The sequence below is a fragment of the Crocuta crocuta genome, unplaced genomic scaffold (genome assembly GCF_008692635.1).
Source record: "Crocuta crocuta isolate KB4526 unplaced genomic scaffold, BGI_CrCroc_1.0 scaffold429, whole genome shotgun sequence".
Taxonomy (NCBI): domain Eukaryota; kingdom Metazoa; phylum Chordata; class Mammalia; order Carnivora; family Hyaenidae; genus Crocuta; species Crocuta crocuta.
In genome coordinates, this window is record NW_027527381.1 from 334,881 (window position 1) to 357,992 (window position 23,112).

Consider the following 23,112-nt stretch of genomic DNA (forward strand, 5'->3'; position numbering starts at 1 on the left):
AAAGGTAAATAGCATAGAGTTAGAAAATTCAAATTCTGTAATATGATGGTGTGTTAACCACTTAATTATAGTATAAAGGAAAATTAATGGAAATAATTATAGTTATTATAATTCATTACAAAACATAATATGAGGGGGATGTGACATCAAAAATATAACTGGGTAGAGGTAAAACGTTAGAAATAGAGACTTATAAAATAGAAAAGATCAATGAAACCAGAAGGTGGTTCTTTGAAAAGATAAAGAAAATTGATAAACCTTTAGCTGGACCCATCAAGAAAATGAAACATCTCAAATGAATGAGAAATTAAGGAGGAGAGATAACAATAGACACCACAAAAACACAGAGGATTAGTAGAGAATTTTATGGAAACTGATATTCCGAAAAACTGGACAACCTAGAAGAAATGAACAAATTCCTAAAAACTTATAAACTTCCAAAACTACATCAGGAAGAAATAGAAAATCTGAACAGAGTGATTACTAGCAATATAATTGAATCAGCACTAAAACAAACAAACAAAACCCCAAAAGTAAACCTCGCAACAAACAAAAGTTTAGGACCAGATGACTTTTCAGGTGTATTCTACCAAACATCTCAAGAGTGTTAATATTTATTCCTCTCAAACTACCCCAAAATTGGAACAGGAAGAAAAGTTTCCACATGCATTCTATGAAGCTAGCATTACTTTGACGAAAACCAGACAAAAACATTACAAAAAGAAAAAAAAAGAAAGAAAATTCCATGGCAAAATTTCTGATAAACATAGACGCAAAATTCCTCAACATAATATTAGCAAACTGAATCAACAATACATTAAAAAGATCATTCACCACAATTGAATGGGGTTGTTAGGATGTCTTCCAGCTTCCTGGAATCAAGGAGTACCACTGGTATTGATGACCCTGTATGTAGTAGGGCTCCCTTAATTGGATCTAAGGACTTGTTTTTACATTTTTAATCCTGAGCTTTGACTATGTTGGCTAGAGACTCAGTTACTCCTCATTTGTTGTTATGGGGGAAATATAACTAGGATGTCTGTTAACTTTTCAATTAAAAAGGACAAATAACCTATGTGATATGTTATCTTTTTATAATCAGTGATCCCATGTGGGGGTAAAGTCACACTACTTGCATGTAAAAATAATTTAACCTTTAACATTAAAAAGTCTGGCAAAACCTGGAAAGCATCCATCATGAATGCAAGATACTTTCAATAAAAAGTAAGTTGCATAGTAAAAAAAAAAAAAAAAGGATGTAAAGGTAGTTCAGTATTCAGAAATCAATCAAAGTAATACATCACATTAACAAGAGAAAGAATAAAATATGATTATTGGAATCGATACAGAAAAATTACTTGAAAAAATACAAAATATAATGATCCTTCATGATGAGAAGTCTCAAAAAAGTTGTTTTAGAAAAACATATCTCAACATAATGAAGGCCATATATGACAAACCCACAGTTAGTATCATTCCTGATAGTGAAAAACTGAAAGCTTTTCCTCTAAGATCAGGAATAATACAAGGATGTCTTATCACTTTTATTCAACATAATACTGATAGTTCTAGCTGTAGCAATTAGACAAAAGAAAGGAAAAAGGTACCCAAATTGGTACAAACGAAAATTTTCACTATTTTCAGGGAACAGGATACCATGTATTGAAAACCTTAATGACTCTGCCAAAAAAACCCTATAAGAGTTGAAAAATAGATTCAGTAAAGTCACAAGATGCAAAATTAATATATAGGAATCTGTCTCATTTCTATAAGCTAATGATGAAGTAGCAGAAAGAGAAATTAAGAAACAATTCCATTTATAATTGCACCAAAATAGAATAAAATACTTAGGAATAAACTTAACCAAGGAAATGAAATATCTGTACTCTGAAACCTATAAGAAATTTATGAAAACATTTGAAGACAACACAAACAAATGGAAAACTATCCCATGATCCTGGGTTGGAACAACAAATACTGTTACAATGTCTATACTACAGATTTAATGCAATCCCTATCAAAACAACAATGGCATTTTTCACAGAACTAGCACAAATAATATTAAATTTAATGTAATCACAAAGTCCCTGAATAGCTAAATTGATCTTGAGAAAGTAGAGCAAAGCTAGAAATAACACAAACTCAGATTTCTAGATAGACTACTTGATTTTGTAGAAATCAAAACAGTATGATACTGGCACAAAAATAGACAGTGGCTCAATAGAACAGAGAACCCAGAAGTAAACCCAAAATTATATGGTCAATTAATTTATGACAAAGCAGGGAAGAATTTACAATGGGGAAAAGAGTCTCTTCAACAAATGGTGCTGGGATAACTGGATAGTTATCCACAAAAAAATGAAATGGTACCACTTTTAATGCCATCCACATAAATAAACTAAAAATGGGTTGAAGACCTAAATGTGAGAACTGAAACCACATAATTCCTAGAAGAAAACAGAGAGTAATCTCTTGGACATGAGCCATAGTAACATTTTTCTAGATATGTCTCTTGAGGCAAGGGAAACAAAAGCAAAAACACATGATTAAGACTACAACAAAATAAAAGCTTTTGCACTGCAAATGAAACTATCAACAAAATAAAAGGCAACCTGCTGAATGGGAAAAAATATTTGTAAATGATATATCTGGAAAGGGGTTAATATCTAAAATATATAAAGAACTTAACCAACACCAAACCCCCACAAATAATCCAATTAAAACATCAGCAAGAATCTGAATCAACATTTTTTCCAAAGAAAACATGCAGATGGCCAACAGATACATTAAAAGATGCTCAACATCACTAATCCAGGGAAATGCAAATCAAAACCTTAAAGAGATGTCACCTTACACCTGTCAAAAAGGCTAGAATAAAAAAAGATAAGGAATAAGAAGTATTGGCAAGGTGTGGAGAAAAAGGAAGCTCGGTGCACTACTGGTGAGAATGCAAATTGGTGCAGCCACTGCAGAAAACTGTATGGAGTTTCCTCAAAAATCTGAAAATAGATATAACATTTGTTTCCACTATTATTTATCCAAAGAAAATGAAAACACTAATTTGAAAAGATATGCATCACTACTATGTTTATTACAGAATTATTTACAATAGTAATGATATGGGGTTCTTGGGGGGTTCAGTGGTTGAGCGTCTGACTTTGGCTCAGGTCATGCATGATCTCATGGGTTCGTGAGTTTGAGTCCCATATCAAGCTTGCTGCTGTCAGTGCAGAGTCTGCTTTAGATCATCTGTCTCCTTCTCTCTGCCCCCTCCCCCCTTGCTCTCTCTCTTTCTCAAAACTAATTTAAAAAATACAATAAAAAGATATGGAAACAACTCACATGTACATCAACAGATGAGTAGATAAAGAAGATGTGGTGTGTGTATGTGCATGTATGTATGTATATGTGTGTATGTATATATATATGTATATATATGTGTGTATATATATATACACACATATATATACATATATATATATGAGATCTTACCAACTGCCATAACATAGATGGACCTAAAAGGCATTGTGTTAATCAAAATAAGTCAGAGAAAGAGAAAGGTGGTATGTTTTTACTCATATATAGAATTTAAGAAACAACACAATGAACAAAGAGTAAAAAAAAAACCAAAAAACAAAAACAGACTCTTACATACAGAGAACAAACTGATAGTTTCCAGAGAAGTGTCTGGGAAGAGAGGTGAAATCAATAAAGGTGATTAAGAGGTAGATGTTTCCATTTACAAAATAAAGAAATTACACAGGTGAAAAGTACAGCATAGGAAATAAAGTCAATAAAATTATAACAATGCTTAATAGCAAATGGTAACTACACACCATGATGAGCACTGAGTATAGAATTGTTGAATCATTATGTTGTACACCTGAAACTAATATAACATGGTATGCTAATTCTATGTCAATAGAAAGATCCATCATCCCATATAGTTACCAAAAAATTTATTTTCCCCTCTTATGATGAGAATTGGGATCTGGTCTTAACAACTTTCAAAAATACCATAGTTAACAGTATTAGGTACACAATTTTCAACTGGAGTAAATGTTATAGTCTATGCTATAATATAGGTATATGATAGGCAATGAAATAGATGATGATGATAGATAGATAGATAGATAGGCAGATCCCTTATACAACCCTGATGAGAAAGCATTATCCTCATTTTGTGTAGTGGAATGAAAAGGATCAGATGGGCTAAATAAAGTGCCCCCATTTCTTCCTCTGGAAAACCATGACTCTCTATCTGATGCCACAGCCTATAAACAATACAGACTTGTTCACTGACTGTCCAGGCCTAAAATGAGCTGGCTTCATATCTTTGGGTCAGGAAGAACTTTTTTTCAAGTCATTTCTCTCCTGGAATAATCCATAATAATCACCATAGGTAGGTTTCATAAAGTAAAAAAACAAAAAACAAAAAACAAAAAAAAAACCCTGTTTTGAGACATTTTATAAAACTATCATTTCTAGTAAATGAAAATTTGTTCTCAGCTTGTGTTGTTTCATTGCTGAAATGAAAACTAGATTTCATTTCATTCATGAAAACTAGAAATTAGATTTAACTATGTGGAAAGATATTAGGAAGACCAATGATTTTATAATTTCAGAGTCTCTTTAAACCACCAGGACCTCTTCTACTTTTCTTCACAAATACCTCAAAAGAACTTTCCCAAGTGTGGCTCCGGTGTGACCAAAAACATGTAGTGAAGAAGAAACATGAAAAAAACTGCTCAGAGAATAAGCAATTTAAATAATATTCAAAGTATAGAGTGAGGCAGTTACGGAGAATGAAAACCTCTTATTTTTAATGTTTCAGATTCTTTATAAAATCTATCTTCAGTCCTAGTTTGTTCCGCTAATGAATGTTTCTGTATCTCCAGTTTGGAAAGTATATAAAACCCTCTAGTAATACCTCTCATTAAAATATCTATAAAACATACTGTAGATGCCCCTGAAATGGGGCTCATTTAACTGACCCCTTTATGAGATTTATGACATCAGAGTCACATCCAATTCCAGCTGATTAAGGAAGTTTTATAGAATCAGAACCAGAGGAAAATGGGACTATCTGAGCCATGCCTATAAATATAGTGTGCAGCGACAAGCCTTTCAGAAGTGTTTATTAAATGAAAAATGGTTTTTTCACCCTGACTGCTGTATTTCATCAGAGGCCCCAGAGCTCTCTGTCAATACCCTTTCACACATTTAATTGTCACAGGGTAGGCACTCAAACCAGCAAAGACACCTTAGCCTCAATCATTCTTTATCCTTAAAACTTTGTGGGAAACTATGAATCAATAATATATTTGTAGTCAGAGAGTGGGCTTTACCGGTGATAATCACCTTGATCTTTAACTGCTTAAAGTAGAAAAGAGAAAGAACAGAAGGTTTACAAGGTCCATGACCCATTCGGTGGTGAGCCCAACATGGACAGATGATTTATTATGGACCAATTATTTCTTCTCCACTAAAGCCTGTCACAACAGGCTTTACAACAAAGTGCACTTATTTTAAAACTACTCTGTTTATGGGGTTCTTTTGGTCTTTTTAGAGGTAGCTTAAAGAGAAGTGCAATGTGTTTTATGCTCTGAAAATTCCAAGCTAAGATTTTCAATTAATAAGAAAAAATTGAACATAATTCTATCCCTTTAATGGGCTAAGAGAACTATATTAAATACAGATTGGACTTTTGGAGTTTCTTAATACTTTTTGCAATATTTATGATGCACCTTTGCACATTGCCAGGTTTACAACTTCAATATTTTTATGCGACATTTTAAGTTTCCTGCAAATATTTACAATTAGAAACTAAATACCATTTAAAAGTCAAAATGAATATGATAAAGAATGTAATGGATTCCTTATTCATATTTCTATACCCAGTCAAAGTTGATATTTGACATTTGAATTTTTGCTTCCCTGCTCTTTTTATTTTCTGAGTATCACACAACTGTGTATTGCCTATTTTTCTCAATATAGAGCCATGAGTTNTATAATATAAAATATAAAATATATATTTATGTACTACTGTAACAAATAATAACAGTTTTAAGTTAATGAAGAAAATAGGGTGGACCTATATTGTGATTGCATAGCTCTGTAATGCAAAAATAAAAATAAAAGCAAGTAATTATTTTAAAGACTTACAGAATATTTGAATGAAATGTTCTTAGTAGTTCTACTTACTTCCCAGGACCACTGGAACAAAAACTCACAGCCTGTGCAGCTTAAAAACAACAGAAATGAAATAAAACAAAACAAAATAAAACAAGAACCAGAAATGTATTGTTTCACAGTTGCAGGGATAAGAAGTCAGAAATCAAGGAGGGACAGGGCTATATGTCCTCTGACACCTGCTAGGGACATTCCTCCTATGCCTCATCTTATATTTTGGTGGTTGTGGATAATTCTTGACTTTCTTTGGGTTGCAGCCTTAGTACTTCAATATTTGCCTCGGTATTTATATGGTCTTCTCCCTTGCATCTTTGTGTCTTTGTGTCTTTTCTCTTCATCTTATAAGGACACCAGCCACACCATATTAACTGTGACCTCATCTATTTCAGTATGACCTCATTTTAACTAAGTACATCTACAGTGACCCTATTTACAAATAAGTTTGCATTGTGAAGTCCATATTCAATGTCCCTCTATATAATTGGGTCAGGACTTCACCATCTTTTTTGGGGGGGGGCACAATTTAGCCCTTAACAGGAATCATCTATCAAACAACTTTCTTCAAGGACAAAATATTAACTCATGTTGAAGAAACAGTTTTACATACTAAGGATTTGTTTAACTTATTTGTTCTTAATAAGGCAATTTGAACTAAAAAGACATGAAGGACACATATTTTCATTAATCACTTGAAATATATATATATGTATATATTAAGTTTTTTAAAATGTTAATGTTTTTAGAGACAGAGCACAAGCAGGGCAGGGGCAGACACACACACACACACACACACACAGAATCTGAAGCAGGCTCCAGGCGCTGAGCTGTCAGCACAGAGCCCGACACAGGGCTCGAACCCATGAACCGCAAGATCATGACCTGAGCTGAAGTTGGATGCTTAACAGACTGAGCTTCAGGTGCCCCAACTTGATATATATTTTTAAATGTCATTGCTAATATGGCAGAATCATGTGCCAAGTTTCTAGGAGCCCTTCTTTCTATTTACAACAGAGAGACTGCATAGAAGTGCTTCTCTTTTAGTCTCTGTGACCCCAGTAATAATTTAGGTATTTGAGGGGTTCTGTATTATCTATTTTAGACCATCAGGAAAATCTATAATTTTTTTAAGTTTATTTACTTATTTTGAGAAGGCGAGAGCGAAAGTGTGTGTGTGTGTGTGTGTGTGTGTGTGTGTGTGTGTGCAGGGAAGGGGCAGAGAGAAAGGGAAAGAGAATCTCAAGCANAAATCTATAATTTTTTTAAGTTTATTTACTTATTTTGAGAAGGCGAGAGCGAAAGTGTGTGTGTGTGTGTGTGTGTGTGTGTGTGTGTGTGTGCAGGGAAGGGGCAGAGAGAAAGGGAAAGAGAATCTCAAGCAGGTTCTGCACTGTCAGTGCAGATTCAAACCCTGATATGAGACTCAAACTGTGAGATCATGACCTGAACAGAAATCAAGGTTTGGACACTTAACTGACTGAACCGCAAGTGCCTCAGGAAAACTTTTAATTACAAAGGGGACTTTGCAGGTGTCTGTCTTTTTGGATGCTCAAACCTTGTAGAAAACAAAGGTATTAGTACTTTATACTATAGATGCTACTCTTATATGGTAACAAGCAAATTAGGAAGTAGGCTATTTCTAAAGAGTATGACTGAACAAGTTATGTTAAGTCATTGGTTCTAAGAGCTCTGGTCTAAGGTTTACAGATAAAATCTTGATGCCTAAAAAGAGATAAAGGAAGCTGAGCACTTTATTTTGTTATCTTACTCTACATAGGTAGAAGATAAGAATGATATGCAGGTGGAAGACAGTCTCTTCCAAAGAGGTCTTGTTAACCTAAGCAGGTATTAACCTTCTAGTGTCACACTGGCTGATTATCTGCAGTGGGAGAGTTGGTATCTGAATTTAAACACCTTGAAGTTCCTATTTGATTTTGAAATAATTGTTTAATTCCAAAAAATAGTTTTAACAATGCAGGTGTCATGGGCTCTGTGGGGAATCTAATAAAAACCATGGACACTGTTAAAAACTATGCATGTCATAGTTTTTATATAAAAGTTTTCAAGGGCCCCTGGGTGGCTCAGTCAGTTAAGAGTCTAACTTCGGCTCAGGTCATGATCTCACGGTTCATGGATTCGGGCCCCGTAATGGGCTCTGTGCTGACAGCTCAGAGCCTGGATTGTGTTTCAGATTCTGTATTTCCCTCTCTCTCTACACCTCATCCACTCGTGCTCTGTCTCTCTCTGTCTCAAAAATACATAAACTATTAAAAAATATAAAAACGTTTTCATAACATTTCAGTGAGTTAATGGGCTGTCTGTTTTATACTCAATATCCTAAGGCATACTCGAGGAAGGATCATTATTAGAATACATATGATAAAACAAAACACAAATCTTCAGAGGTGATACCATTTTTGGAATCATTGGGTATTGATAGTAATTGCTTCCACTGGAAACTATGTTGAAAGATCTGGACTCTCAAAATGAAATTCTTTCCCAGTGATCCTATTATGGTTTTGGAAATCACATTTTTGGAAATTGCTATATATGTATTTGGTTTTTGCTGTTTAGCATAAGGCATACAGGCAGAGTTTTAAAATAAAAGTATGAAGTTTATTGGCTATGTGAACAAGGGCTGGATTAGGACAAGAGTAGAGAGTCCTTCATATCCCATCACACGTTTAGAAATGAACCATCAGGAAACTTTGTAAGTCACTTCATGCAGACTTTGAACTGTCTTTTATAGAACCAGACTGAATAGTTTTAATATCTCTGGGAGCTCTGATACAATCTAATTTGATTCATCATTACTGGTCTCTCTAACCCAAGCACGGATTGTCACACTAGCCTTTTGTCTTACTGCACTGAGCTCAATTTAGGTCCTTTTTGCCATGTTCTTTGGAGAAAGATTAAACTATTTGGTATACATAAAATTCAAGATGAAGTTTGTGCGTGCGTGTGTGTGTGTGTGTATACATATGTATATATATGTGTGTATATATATATATATATATACACTAGTCATGCAAGCCATGTAGCATTCTGCTAAACCTTCATTGCTTGCAAGGTGAGAAAACTCAAGTATTATTTGAAAAAGAAAGGAAAGACAGAATGAAGAGAGTAAGGAAGGAGAAAAACATGAAAACCAAGTCTTACTAAAAGTGGGAGAAACTGACTATGCAGTTTGAAATATATTCACAAATTCCTAAAAAAAAAAAACATGTAAACATCTTTTACTTCTTTATAAATATATAGTATCTTTTCTTCTGGACCTTAGGATAATTTATTTTTTCTCTTGTTCTCTTTGCCTAGGACATTCTCTTATGATCATCAAACTCAAGGTTTGGTGCCCCTTTATTGTGCTTTCACTATAGCCATCTTAGCCTAAGCCTAATGCAGGATGTTTCTTATTTCTTATTGTTCCCATGTCCAGGACATACCAATACTTGACATTACACTTATTGAATGAATGGATGGATCAATAGATAAATTTATCAATATTCATTAATTGTTTTAACTACAATCATGGCATTCCATAATGAATTCATAGTTTTCATCTGGTCTTACTGTTTTATTTCTACTTCCTCTATATTCTCTTCCTCACTTCTTTGATTTTCTTTCAAATTTGAAAACTTCTTAAATTCATGCATAATTATAATATGACAAATATTGTTTAGAAATCACTAATTAAATTATCAGCATCTCTAAACTTTATAGATACAGCCCCCTTAGACATTTGCTTATAATCTAAGAGTAATGATTTATAAGGCTCTACATAGTTTGAAAATTAGCATAAATCCAAGATATTAATGTACTTACTCAATAATTATTTATACAGTGCCAAGTGAGTGCCAAGACTATGCCAAGTGTTAAAAAAGAATGAAACATAGTGCTTACAATCTAGTAAGACAAGATTATGTAACAATTGTTCTTTATATATGTGCTGTTTCATTTGTTAACTTTTTATATGTGTTTTGTTTAGAAAGAACTAAAACAATAACAATATGATTAATGATATATAGAAAAAAACACCCAGGGCACTGCAGGAGCATAATGAAGATACAGACCACTGCATCAGCTTATCTGCAGCCTAAGAACCTCCCTTTCCCACAGGCTCTTAGGTTGATATTTTCTTCCTGTGAATTTGTAAAACAACACAACTAAAATGGTGAATTCTTACTTGCTTCATTCTTGACTGTATTCTTGTATATTAGTTTTTCAGAGGACAACAATGCCTTCTTTAAGACAGCTGGGTAGCCACTCCAACCAATATACAGGGTGTCGGAATGGATAAAAAAATAAGACCCATCTATATGTTGACAACAAGAGACTTTTTTTGTTTTCATTTTTATTTTTACAGATTAAACCACTGCTTTATTATATCTATTTCTTTAAAAAAAGTGAACTTAATGTTGAACAGGTCACGTTACAACCAAAAAATACAAGATTCTAGATACATCAATTTAAGCATCAAATCATGGCACAATGTGGTTCCTATAACCTTATTTACAAAGCACATATAACTAAATTCGGATTTCATGTTTTATAAAAGAATGGAAAGAAGTTTTCAATTTTGGAATGGTGTAGCTTTTTTTATTTTTATTTTTTATTTATTTTTAATTTTTTAACTTTTTATTTGAATTCTAGTTATGTAACATATAGTGTAATATTGGTTTCAATTATAGAATTTAGTGATTCAAAACTTATATATAACACCCAATGCTAATCACAAGTGCTCTCCTTAATGTCCATTATTTAACCCATTCCCCATCCATCTCCCCTCAAGCAACTTTCAGTTCTGTAGAGTTAAGCGTTTTATCCAGTTTGTCTCCCTCTTTTTTTCCCCTTCCCCTGTGCTTATCTGTTTTGTTCAAAAGACTCATTTTAGATCTAAAGACACTTGCAGACTGAAAGAGGGAGTGGAGAAACACTTAATATGCAGTGAACATCAAAAGAAAGCCAGAGTAACAAAGCTTATGTCAGACAAACTAGATTTAAACCAAAAAATGTAATAAGAGATGAAGAAAGGCACTATGTCATAATAAAGAGGATTATTCAACAAGTAGATCTAACAATTGTAAATATTTATGCCCCCACCATGGAACACCCAAATAAATTAAACATTTAATAAAAAACATAAAGGAACTCATCAATAATAATACAATAACAGTAGAGGACTTTAACACCTACCTTCCACCAATGGACAGATCATCTAAGCAGCAAATCAACCAGGCAGAAATGATACACTGGACCAGATGGACTTAACAGATATATTCAGTATCTTCTATCCTAAAGCACCAGAATACAAATTCTTTTCTATTGATTTATTTTTGAGAGAGAGAGAGAGAGAGAGGAAAGGGGCAGAGGGAGAGAGAAAAACTTAAGGATGCTCCATGCTTAGCACAGAGCCCAACATAAAGGATTGATCCCATGACTCTGGGACATTGACCTGAGCCAAAATCAAGAGTTGGATGCTCAACCATTCAGCCACTCAGGTGCCCCCAGATTCTTGTCAAGTGCACGTGGAACATTCTCTAAGATAGATTAAATACTGGGTGATAAATCAGGCCTCACAATTACAAAAAGATTGAAATCGTACCATACATATTTTCCAACAACAAAATTATGAAACTTGAAGCCAAACACAAGAGTAAACCTGGAAAGACCACAAATATATGGAAGTTAAACAACATGCCACTAAACAATGAATGTGTCAACCAGGATATCAAAAAAGAAATAAAAACGTATATGGAAATAAATGGAAAGGAAAACACTATGGTCTAAAAACTTAGTGATGAAGCAAAAGTGGTTGTAAGCAAAATAGGCTTACCTTAAAGAGAAAAAAAAATCAAACTAACAACCTAACCTTATTTCTAAAGGAGCTAGGAAAAGAACAACAAATGAAGTCAGCAGAAGAAAGGAAATAGTAAAGATCAGAACAGAAACAAATGATATAGAAACAAAAAAAACCACAATAGAATGAATCAATGTAGTGTGTCTTTGAGAAAAATAATAAAATTGATTGATTAATCCCTAGCCAGGCTTATCAGAAAGAAAAGTATGCAAATAAATAAAATCATAAATGAGAGAGGAGAAATAACAACCAACACCATAGAAATACAGTTATGAGAACATTATGAAAAGCTGAATGCCAATAAATAAATACCTGTCAGAATGGCTAAAATTAACAGCACAGGAAACAACGGGTGTTGACAAGGATGCAAAGAAAGGATAACTCTCCTGCACCATTGGTGGGAATGAAAACTAGTGCTACCACTCTGAAAAACAGTATGGACATTCCTCAAAAAGTTAAAAATAGGACTACCCTTTGATCAGCAATTACACTACTAGATATTTTCCCAAATAATACAAATACAGTAATTTGAAAGGATATGTGCACCCCCATGTTTATAACAGCATCATAAACAGCAGCCAAATTATGGAAAGAGACCCAATGTCTCTCAACTGATGAATGAATAAAGAAAAGGTGGTATATCTATATCATATATATACACCATGAAATATTACTCAGCCATAAAAAATGAAATCTTGCTATTTGCAATGACATGGATAGAGCTAGAGTATTATGCTAATCAAAATAAGTCAGTCAGAGAGAGACAAATACCACTTAACTTCACTCATATGTGGAATTTAAGAAACATGGGGGGGAGAAGAAAAGAAAACAAATTATGGATAGAGAACAAACTGAGGGTTAATGGAGGGGAGGAGGGGGATGGGTTAAGTAGGTGATGGGGATTAAGGTGTGCATTTGCTGTGATGAGCACCTGGTGTAATATTAAGTGTTGAATCACTAAATTCTAAACCTGAATCTAATATTACACTATGTATTAATAGGAATTTAAATTAAAAAAACTTGTGGAAAAAAGAAACCAGGGTAGCAGCTCTAGGGTCTTGCTTAAGGGGGAACCTCAGAACTCTGCAGAAAAATGCTCCTGTCTAGATGTATTTAAAGCATCATGCCAGAAGTGTGCATAACATGCACAGTAGGGACTGATTTTTGATGACAGCAGCTTTCTAGTTCAGAAAATATTTCTTCTGTAATTAGGAAAGTTAAATGTATTGTTTGCAACCTCTAAATCATGCTTAGGTTATTTTTCCACCTCTAGAATATGTAGTGTGAACCTCAGTTTCTAACTTTCCTTTTTATTATTTAATGAACTTGATTATTTTATTACCCTTGAATGATACATTTCTATCACTCTATGTATTTGTTATTTTGACTATTTTACCTCTGTTTTTATCTCATTCTCTAGATGATCTCCAGAGAAGCAATGGCATTTTCCTAAAATATTTTATTTTTTCCCTTTTATTGTCCTGTTTCAATAGCTTTTATAACAACAAAAATGCTTTGCTAGCTTAAATTGGCTATTATGAGGTACAAGGTGCTATGGGAGTGAGTGGACATTTCTCTTGTGCAAATTAGAGAGTGTTCGCAGCCACCTTGTGCCCCATCATTAAATCAAAGGAGAGAACTTTCTCTGAAATGAGCACCGGCTGTGCATTGTCAGTCCTATGATCCCCTTAACCTGTCAGCTTTCATTACTTTACAGAAGATGAGAAATTACTTTGAACGGCAAGATGAGTGTGATGATATTGTGTTTGTGGATGCACACATTCCAGAAATTGAAAATGACATTTTCCTCTGCACAGCGCTGAGCAGAGAGCATCATTGTTCACCTCCAGTCCACCCAAAGTTCAAATGAACCATGACTTATGAGCTATTTTATTTCCAGAACACTGCCACATAAATATATAAGACACACTATATTGATAAAGCCACAGTCTATCTTACGCAGAGTGCCATTTCATATAGTGGCAAAAAAGGATTTTATGGGAGCAAGTTAGGTGAATCTCTCTTCCTAAAAATTTAAAAATGTATCATTAAATAAATGTGTCTTCATTTAACAATTACTCAGTTTTAGTGATTAGTCTAAAAATGTCTTGAAACTACTGACTTGTTGATCTCTACTCCATTTGGACTTTTATTGGATTCATGAGTTTTTCTTATTCTAATTTGTAGATCTTTTTTCAATTCATATTAAAACTACCTCTTTCAAGATTTCAAGGATTTGCAAGTATCCTGTTCTCTTTTAATAAAAAAAATGGATGTTATGTCTACTCCTTTTATAGTGTCATATAATTTGACCATATAAATTTCCAACCATTATCTTTCCCAATAATTTTAACTTTTAATGATCAAAAACTACAAAAGAGTTATCTTTTGTTTTAGATTGGATATCCATCACTGGTTTGTTCAAGCCTCACTAAACCTTCCTTGTATTATGGCAATTTATAATTAACAGTGTAGATGCTGTACTGTAGAATTGTGTGATAATAACATAAGAGTCTTGTTTGTTTTGGTATTTAGTTTATAACAGCTATTATTTTTAGGAAACTATTTCTAGGTTCTTTCATGAATCATGATTCATACATTATAGTTCATATTTTATACTTTATAGTTAATGAAAAGGTTTTCATTTACTTAGCATTCAATTATCCAGAAGACCTTGTAACTCAAAGCTTACATATTCTAATAATCATATTCTGTCATTCAGAGAATTACTAACTTTTTCAGATTTGTTTCCTAATAATTAAGTAATCATTGCCAAGGAGTTTTGAAAATATGGATACTTTCTATCCATATGATTATTCGTCAAATATTTCCCTCTGGGAAAATCTCAATGCCAGGAGCTGCGAGAAGAAAAAAAAGCCACTAATACTGCTCCCTCTTGAAAGTTCACAGTATATTAGAAGAAACAACAAGTAAAATATAGTTACAGTAAAACCAGGTTAAAAAAGTATGTTCAAAGTTTGTGCCAGGCTCTCCAATCTCACACAAAAAAGATTTTGCTAGGGAGGGTTAGGAATGTTTCAAATGGGAAAGGCCACCAACACAGGATATTTGATTAAAACACAAAAACAAGACAACAAAAATGTATTCATTGTTAAAACTGTTATTCTTACATAACAAAATACATCATTGAATCTTTATGTTTACCTAATGAAAATACATTATGTTAGAACACTTGTTTTAACAGATAATCTTCTGATAGTAAAGAAGAAAATATCAGGGGTGCCTGGGTGACTCAGTTGGTTAAGGGTCTGACTTCAGCTCAGGTATCATCTCACAGTTCGTGGGTTTGAGCCCTGCATCGGGCTCTGTGCTGACAGCTCAGAGCCTAGAGCCTGCTTCAGATTCTGTGTCTCCCTCTCTCTCTGCCCCTCCCCCTCTGATGCTCTGTCTTTGTCTCTCAAAAATAAGTAAACATTAAAAAAAATTTTAAATATCAAAAAGAACATTAATCATTCAAAGATTCATCAGTCTATGAATGCTTATATATTTGCCACACACAATATTTGTCAGAAGTTTAGTCTATTAATGTTGAATTTTATTGTGAAGTCAGTGAGCAGAATTGTAACAACTAATTTTTATTACACGAGGTTTTGATCCAGAAGCCACAATATGATTTTAGAAGAGTATATAAGCAAGTTCAAATTTTTAGTCTTGATATGGAGAGAAAGTAAACTTCTCTGAAATTTCTATGGTAAACCCTTTACAGATTTCTTTTTTTTAAGTTTATTTATCTATTTTGAGAGAGAGACAGAGAGAGAGAGAGAGACAGAGAGAGAGAGAGAGAATGCACAAGCCAGGGAGAAGCAGAGAGAGAGGGAGAGAGAGAATCCCAAGCAGGATCCTTGCTGTCATTGCAGAGGCTGACATGGGGCTCAATCTCACAAACCATGAGATCATGACCTGAGCCAAAATCAAGAGTCAGATACTTAACTGACTGTGCTACCCAGGCACCCATACAACTTTCTTTTTGATATTAATCAAACTAGAAAGCTTTGTAATTTTTAAAAATATCTTAATATAGATCAAATGATATAATAAAAACATGAAATATTACTCTTTTACACTTTCTTTTGTAATGGGAGTGAAATTCCTAGCAACTAGGAATACCCTGAGTTGTGTAGTGGCAGATGGAGACTACAGACAGAATACATCTCTTTAAAGGGAAACTAGTTACAAAATGTCTGGTGTCAGGTTGAACAAAATTTGAATGGTTTGCTAAACTAATTTGTTATATTACTGTTGTTTTGTTATTTGAACAAAATATTTTTTAAAAACCTTAACTAGTAGAAATTATTATTTCTCAAATACCAGGTGGTATCTAGAAAGCTCACTGTGGAATTATGTACTTCTCACTCTGAACCTAAAAATTCTGTAAAGTTATCTCCTAAACATCAGCTATATGACTTTCTTGTTTAGATGCATATTCTGATTCACCTCTGTGTTTATTCCTGTCTCCCATCCAATTCTTTAAATTTTTTGAGAGAGAGAGAGAGAGAGAGAGAGAGAGAGAATGAGTGCAGGAGGGTCTGGAAAGAGGGAGACACAGAAATCTGAAGCAGACTCCAGGCTCTGAGCTGTCAGCACAGAGCCCAACATGGGGCTCAAACTCATCAACTGTGAGATCATGACCAGGGCCAAAGTTGGAGATTTAACTGACTGAGCCACCCAGGTGCCCCGACCAATTATTTTTTCATTTTGTGGTCAAAATAACTTTCTGGGATGCAATCAGTCATGCCATTACCCATTCTAGAAATCCTGTGGCTCTTGTTTTTCTAAATGATAATTCTAAGCTCCATGCATGGCACATCAGTGTCCTGGATTTCTTTTCCATTTGCCTCCCACCTGCACCCCTTACTGAGGAAACTTGAGCAGCAATACTTGCGCTTTCCAATTTTTCATAGTCTTTTTTCTCTCACAGTTTTACATATTCTTTTTTTCTCATCTGGAAAAGTTGTATTGGTAATTTCTTTCATCCATGTTGTATTGGTAACTTCTTCATCAATACTGAAATTTATCTCTGATTCCTTTCTTCTCAGAGTCTTTTCTATCCCCTCCCAGCAAAGTAAGTGCTATTTTCTTACTTCATAAAGTAATTTATTTATCTCTATTTTGGAATTTATAGCATTGCTATAGTTATTTCTTTACATAGCTCATTTATTTAAAAATTTTTAATGTTTATTCATTTTTAAGAGATGGAGAGAGAGAGAGAGCATGAGTGAGGTAGGTACAGAGAAAGAGGGAGACACAGAACCTGAGGCAGGCTCCAGGCTCTGAGCTGTCAGCACAGAGCCTGACAGAGCCTGACGCAGCAGAGCCTCACACAGGGCTCAAACCCATGAGATCATGACCTGAGCTAAAGTCGGCCACTTACCTGATTGAAGCACCCAGGTGCCCACATAACTCATTTCTTATAGGAATGTAGGCACCTCAAAGGTGGGGCTGTGTACTATTCATTTTTTACTTTTAATTATTAGCATATGAAGCTATATGTTTGGATGAATAAACCCATTAATAAACTTCTGATATTGGACTATAGCATTATCATTCCTTATGATTTGTAGACTTCCCTTTTCCTCATCACTGGCAATCCCTGTGTGGATATGTATTCACCCTCCCCTACCTCCCTGCTAGCCAATTCCCTTAGTGATCACTGTTTGGAAAGAAGGCTCAAATTCCTCCACTGAATTTGAAAATGTAATCACATAAAAGAGTATCAGATTTAATCAACTTGCTACATAGTTTGTCAGGAAAAAAATTAACAGCTGTGCCACATTTTTCCTGGGTTTTATTTATGTTCTGGGAAATGGTTTCCTCCTGACCTAACCATGACTGAAAAAGAAACATTGTTACTTACTATGTCGCCAATAAATTTAACAGAGTGATATTAAATATTTTATAGGAGAAATCCAGGCCAAGCCAAGACAAAATTCTATGTAGCATTAGCTAGCATTTTCCTGAACTAAATTCTTTCAAAAGATATAATGACATTGTTTTAGAACAGCCAATATGTTTGGTCTATAAAGAATCGTAAACCTGAATTGTGCAACTTCCATTAAGAGTTGAGGAAATAGGAGAAAAGATAGGTTTTATCTCCAATATCCTTTTACTAAGATTATTTCTACAAGGTTTAATTCAAAGTTATTTTCTACCCAGAATCAAGATGGATTTTTTGGGAATATTACTATCATATGGAATATCTCACTGGTTGAGATCATTATAAGCTCTCTTTATATCACAATTCAGTTAATTTATCTTCTAACCATCCTGTGGCAGGGCCATTATTAAGTGGATGCAGGGATGTGATACGGTTCAGTTCAAGTTAACCTTGCTTCACAATAGTGACATGAGTTAATTTAATTCCTGTCACCAGATTTCACACGGGGTATATTGCACATTACCTCTTGTTATTGAAGCTACAAGTCATTATCTACAAATCTCCCCTTGTAAAATCTGTAAGTGACTGTTCTTACATGTACTCCATACAGATAGAGACATGCAATGTAACCAAATACCCGTAAGGAAATATACCATAAACAATGAACCTCATAGAAAATCAATAATACAAATATACAAAAAGTTCCAGTTCCAGTCAATTCTCCCTTCCTTCCATCTTTCCTCCCTACTTTCCTTTTTTCCAAAAGTGTTTATTGAGTACTTACTATGTGTTCAGTACCGTTCTAGGTGTCATGAATATACCAGTGTAAAAATTGACAAAGTCCATGATGTGTGATTGTTTTTTAATGTATATTATCTCTGGTCACAAAAACCATTTATTGAATGCCTGCTCTGTGCATAATATTCAAGAGTGAATCGCAGCTAAATATTTTAATAAAATCTTCTATCTAATAGGGATATACAAACCTCACAGTGAATACAGAGTATAACTATAACTTTCTTTAGAAAACTGATAACAAACTATATAACATCAATACAATTTCACACCATTCAGGAGGTAAGTACTTTAAGAAAATTAAAGTAGCTCATCCTATGAACTCGAATTTTCAAAAATTAGAATTAGTGACTCAGAGGACCTGTGAAAGATCCATGTGATTCTGCTATTCCCTTTTCAAGTCTTGGCACAAGAGTAAGAAAACACATGAAGGAAATCATCATTTCTAGCCACCACTACTTCCTGCTGACAATGTTATCCTCCTCATGTTTGAGAGAAAAGGGCAATAACTAAGGCTGCCATGGCCATCTAGGGGACAGAATCTTTTAGGAAAACATTTTCATAAGTCTGTGTTTCTGTTCCAAGTGGAAAGATCTATTGTAAAAACTAAAACCTTTCTGGCAATGGTTTTTGGCATTGGATTCAACATTATTTATCTATGAGATTCTTTTCTCTTTGGGAATGAGGAACTTTGCTCTCTGTGCATTCTGTAAGATCAAGCACAGAAATTAAGTATAGCATAGCCAAGACTAACTTAGACTCATTGAATGAGTCTATACCTTAAAATCTGTTTCTATATATTTTTTATTTTCCTGTTTTACATTTATATCTTTGCATTTACTTATGTTAACTAATTAACAACTATTCTAATAAGTAAATAAAATGGCACCACAAATCCTCTGAAGTGCTGTAGTAAATACCTGCTGAAACAATAAAGTTAATTTCGATAGCAATGAGGATGATTAAACTACTTCAAGAATTAGTAAAGATTCTTACTGTCCATGAGTAACCAGACTATATTGAAACATACCATTCATAGTCCATAAATAATTTTGGTTTCTTAGAACTAGATTGCAAGTTTTCTTTCCTTGTCTTAGATTAGCTATGCAAAATCTATACCACAATGAACATGATGTGGTCTTCCCTGTATTATATTAATATTTGTGTGTGTGTGTGTGTGTGTGTGTGTGTGTGTGTGTGTGTAATTTCCTAATATAAACCCATAAAATGGTTGTGGCCCAGGAAAAGACATGAGCAAATATAAGCATTTACTTGGATAATGTTGTACTGATTTAGATCAGAGATTTGTTGGTTTTTGTTGTTTTGTTTTGTTTTTCTTATCCCTAAATCTGGACATAATATCCGTGAGATTATTTACATACCATTGTTGCCATCAATCCTCATCCTAAATTATTCTTATCTTATCCTTCTCACTTTTTTTCTACCAAACCATTTTCAGAATGCTAAGGTTTGTGATTCTTTTCTTCTTTGACAAAATTTTTCCTGGGTAAGAAATGCCACCTTAATAAATTATTGAAACAATAGTTATTGAAACAATAATTGTTTGAGTAGGTCCGTGTAATCAACCTCTATCTACTGAGCCTCCTTGGCTACGTGTTCTTTCCTTCAGCTTTCTCTTTTCATTAACCCAGCACTAAAGTCTAGTTCAACCTTACAGGAGTTTTTCCTCTCTTTCTCTTTTGGGGTGGGAGTGGGGGTGGGGGTCTTTCCTTCTGAATGTAAATGTTCACTAGAAAGTTGTGAACGTTGCCACTGAATGTTTTCTTCCTCCTACTAGTATTTGCCTGTAATATTATCCTAATTTTATATTCAGGCCTTCTGCCTGGATCTGCTTTTGGCAGCATTTATATATAATTTTAACTCTGTGGATTTTCTCTAAGTTTCTTAATAATCTAACCTAAAGAGTTGCTAAGTTTTATGCTATTGTCAATTCTTCACATGAACTGACAATAAGCAAATTTGTAAGTTCCTCTCTTATGCTCATAATTCTAAATAATCACATTGTCATAAATTTCATAATGCATACTTAATCAAATTTTATATAGAGAAGGGATACACAAAAATATTTGTCAGAGGCCCCACACCTTAAAGATCACCTTGAGGAAGAATGCTGTTTTTTCTTTCCTATTCTCATTGCCCCACCAGGTGTCTATCTTCACAGTAGGTGCACATGGACACCTGGAAAGCAAGACTCGAGGCTACAGATTGTCCACCACTGATGCATGAGTTTAAGCCATGTATTTGTTTCAACCATAGTGCCACTTCTGGACTTTAGGACCCAAAAAGGTGGAGGTGATGGCAGATTTTCTCTCTGTTGTTCCCATTCATCACTTGGGCTCACTTATGCCATCTATCTAGACTCTAAGTAATGTGTCAGGCAGGCCTCAGTGGTGGCCCTATCTATTTTGACGTAAATAGCCAGCAAACAAATATTGGAGGCAAAAAAACATATTTAAGCAAATTATAGAATTCAATTAGAATTAAGAATAATTATCATTATACTTTATGTTAACAAATAACCTATAATAGCTAAGTGTTATTGAGTTATCTCCATGCTTCATACACAGTTGTATGTTCTTTTCATTTACAGAATGTATGTTCATTACATTTAATCCTCAAAAATATGGTGTGTGCTGTTAATCTCCATTTTACAGATAAGGAAACTAAAGTTCAGCATGGTAAAAAAAATTGTGCAAATCCATAGATAACAAATGTCAGACCTTGGAGTTTATCTAGTTCTAAAATATATTATCTTAGCCATTATTATAACTATTATAAAACTCTCTGGTTAAACCAAGAAACACTAGAGAAAGCAATATCTTATATCTTATACACCTTATATCTCAGAACACTCCTACATAAGCTGTTTATTACAGAAGAAATTTATAAAATAGAATGTATGACTAAATTCCTTTTCAGAAATAAAGAATTTTGCTTTCATGGATGAATGGAAATAAAATTTAAAAACTAAGGCGATGATGGATACCACCATACCTTCTAGAGGTATGGAGAAGATACCACACATACCTTTGCTAGAATTCAAATATTTGGGGTGTGTAAGGAAAAGAAGTACATATGATCACTAGGATTTATAAATCTCTCCAAATATTTAATGATCTCTATTGTTCATATTTCATTAGGCCAACTCTGTGTGTATGTGTATATATGTTTTTGGAGGTAAGAATCAGGGTGTGGTCCTGTTGAGGAATCTCTTTATTTTGATAAAAAAGTCCTAATAAATATTTCAAAAATAAAAGTATTGGTCTCCCATCAAGAACATTATTAGATTATAACCCCTGTTACACTAGAGGTAAAGCAACCATAAGTCATCTTAAGAAAATATAGGTTATTGATCTTAAACATATTAATTCTTAATATTGGTAACACATTTGTGAAACTAAAATTCTATTCTATTATTTTTTAAATTAAAACTTTACTTTTTAGAGCAGTATTAGATGTAAGCAAAATTGAGTGAAAGACAGATTTCCCATATATCCACTGTCCCCACATGTGCATAGACTCCCTCAATATCCATACTACCCACCAGAGTGGTATAGTTGTTACAATTTAAGAACTTACACTGACATACATTATCACCCAAAGTCAATAGTTTTTGTTATGATCTATTCTTAGTATTGTGCATTCTATGGGCTTAGACAAATATTAGACAAATGTATAATGACAGGTATGCATCATTATGGTATCCTACAGAGTATCCTCACTGCCCTAAAATTCCTCTGTGTTCTATTCATCCCACCCTTGCCACAATTTTTGAGAGAGAGAGAGAGAGGAGAGAGAGAGAGAATAGAATTCCAGGCATGCTCTGCACTGTTAGTGCAGATCCAGACATGGGGCTCCAATTCACAAACTGTGAGTTCATGACCTGAACTGAAATCAAGACTCAGATGCTTAACTGATTGAGCCACCCATGTGCCCCAACATATCTTTAATTATCTCCATAGATTTCCCTTTACAGCATGTCATATAGTTGGAAACAAACTATTGAGCCTTTCAGACTATATTCTTCATTTAATAATATGAATTCATGGTTTCTCCATATCTGTTCATGACTTGACAGCTCATTTTTTCTTTAGCACTGAATAATATTCTACTATGTGGATGTACCATAGCTGCTTTATCCATTTACCAACAAAAGAACATCTTAGTTCTTCCAAACTGCCAAACTGTTTTCTAAGGTGACTGTATCATTTTGCATTTCCACCAGCGATGAATGAGAGTTCCTACTGCACCAAATCCTCATCAATATTTGTTGTCACTGTTCCAAATTTTGGGCATTTTAATAAATGTGCAATGGTATCTCACTGTTGTTTTAATTTGCATTTTCCTATTGACA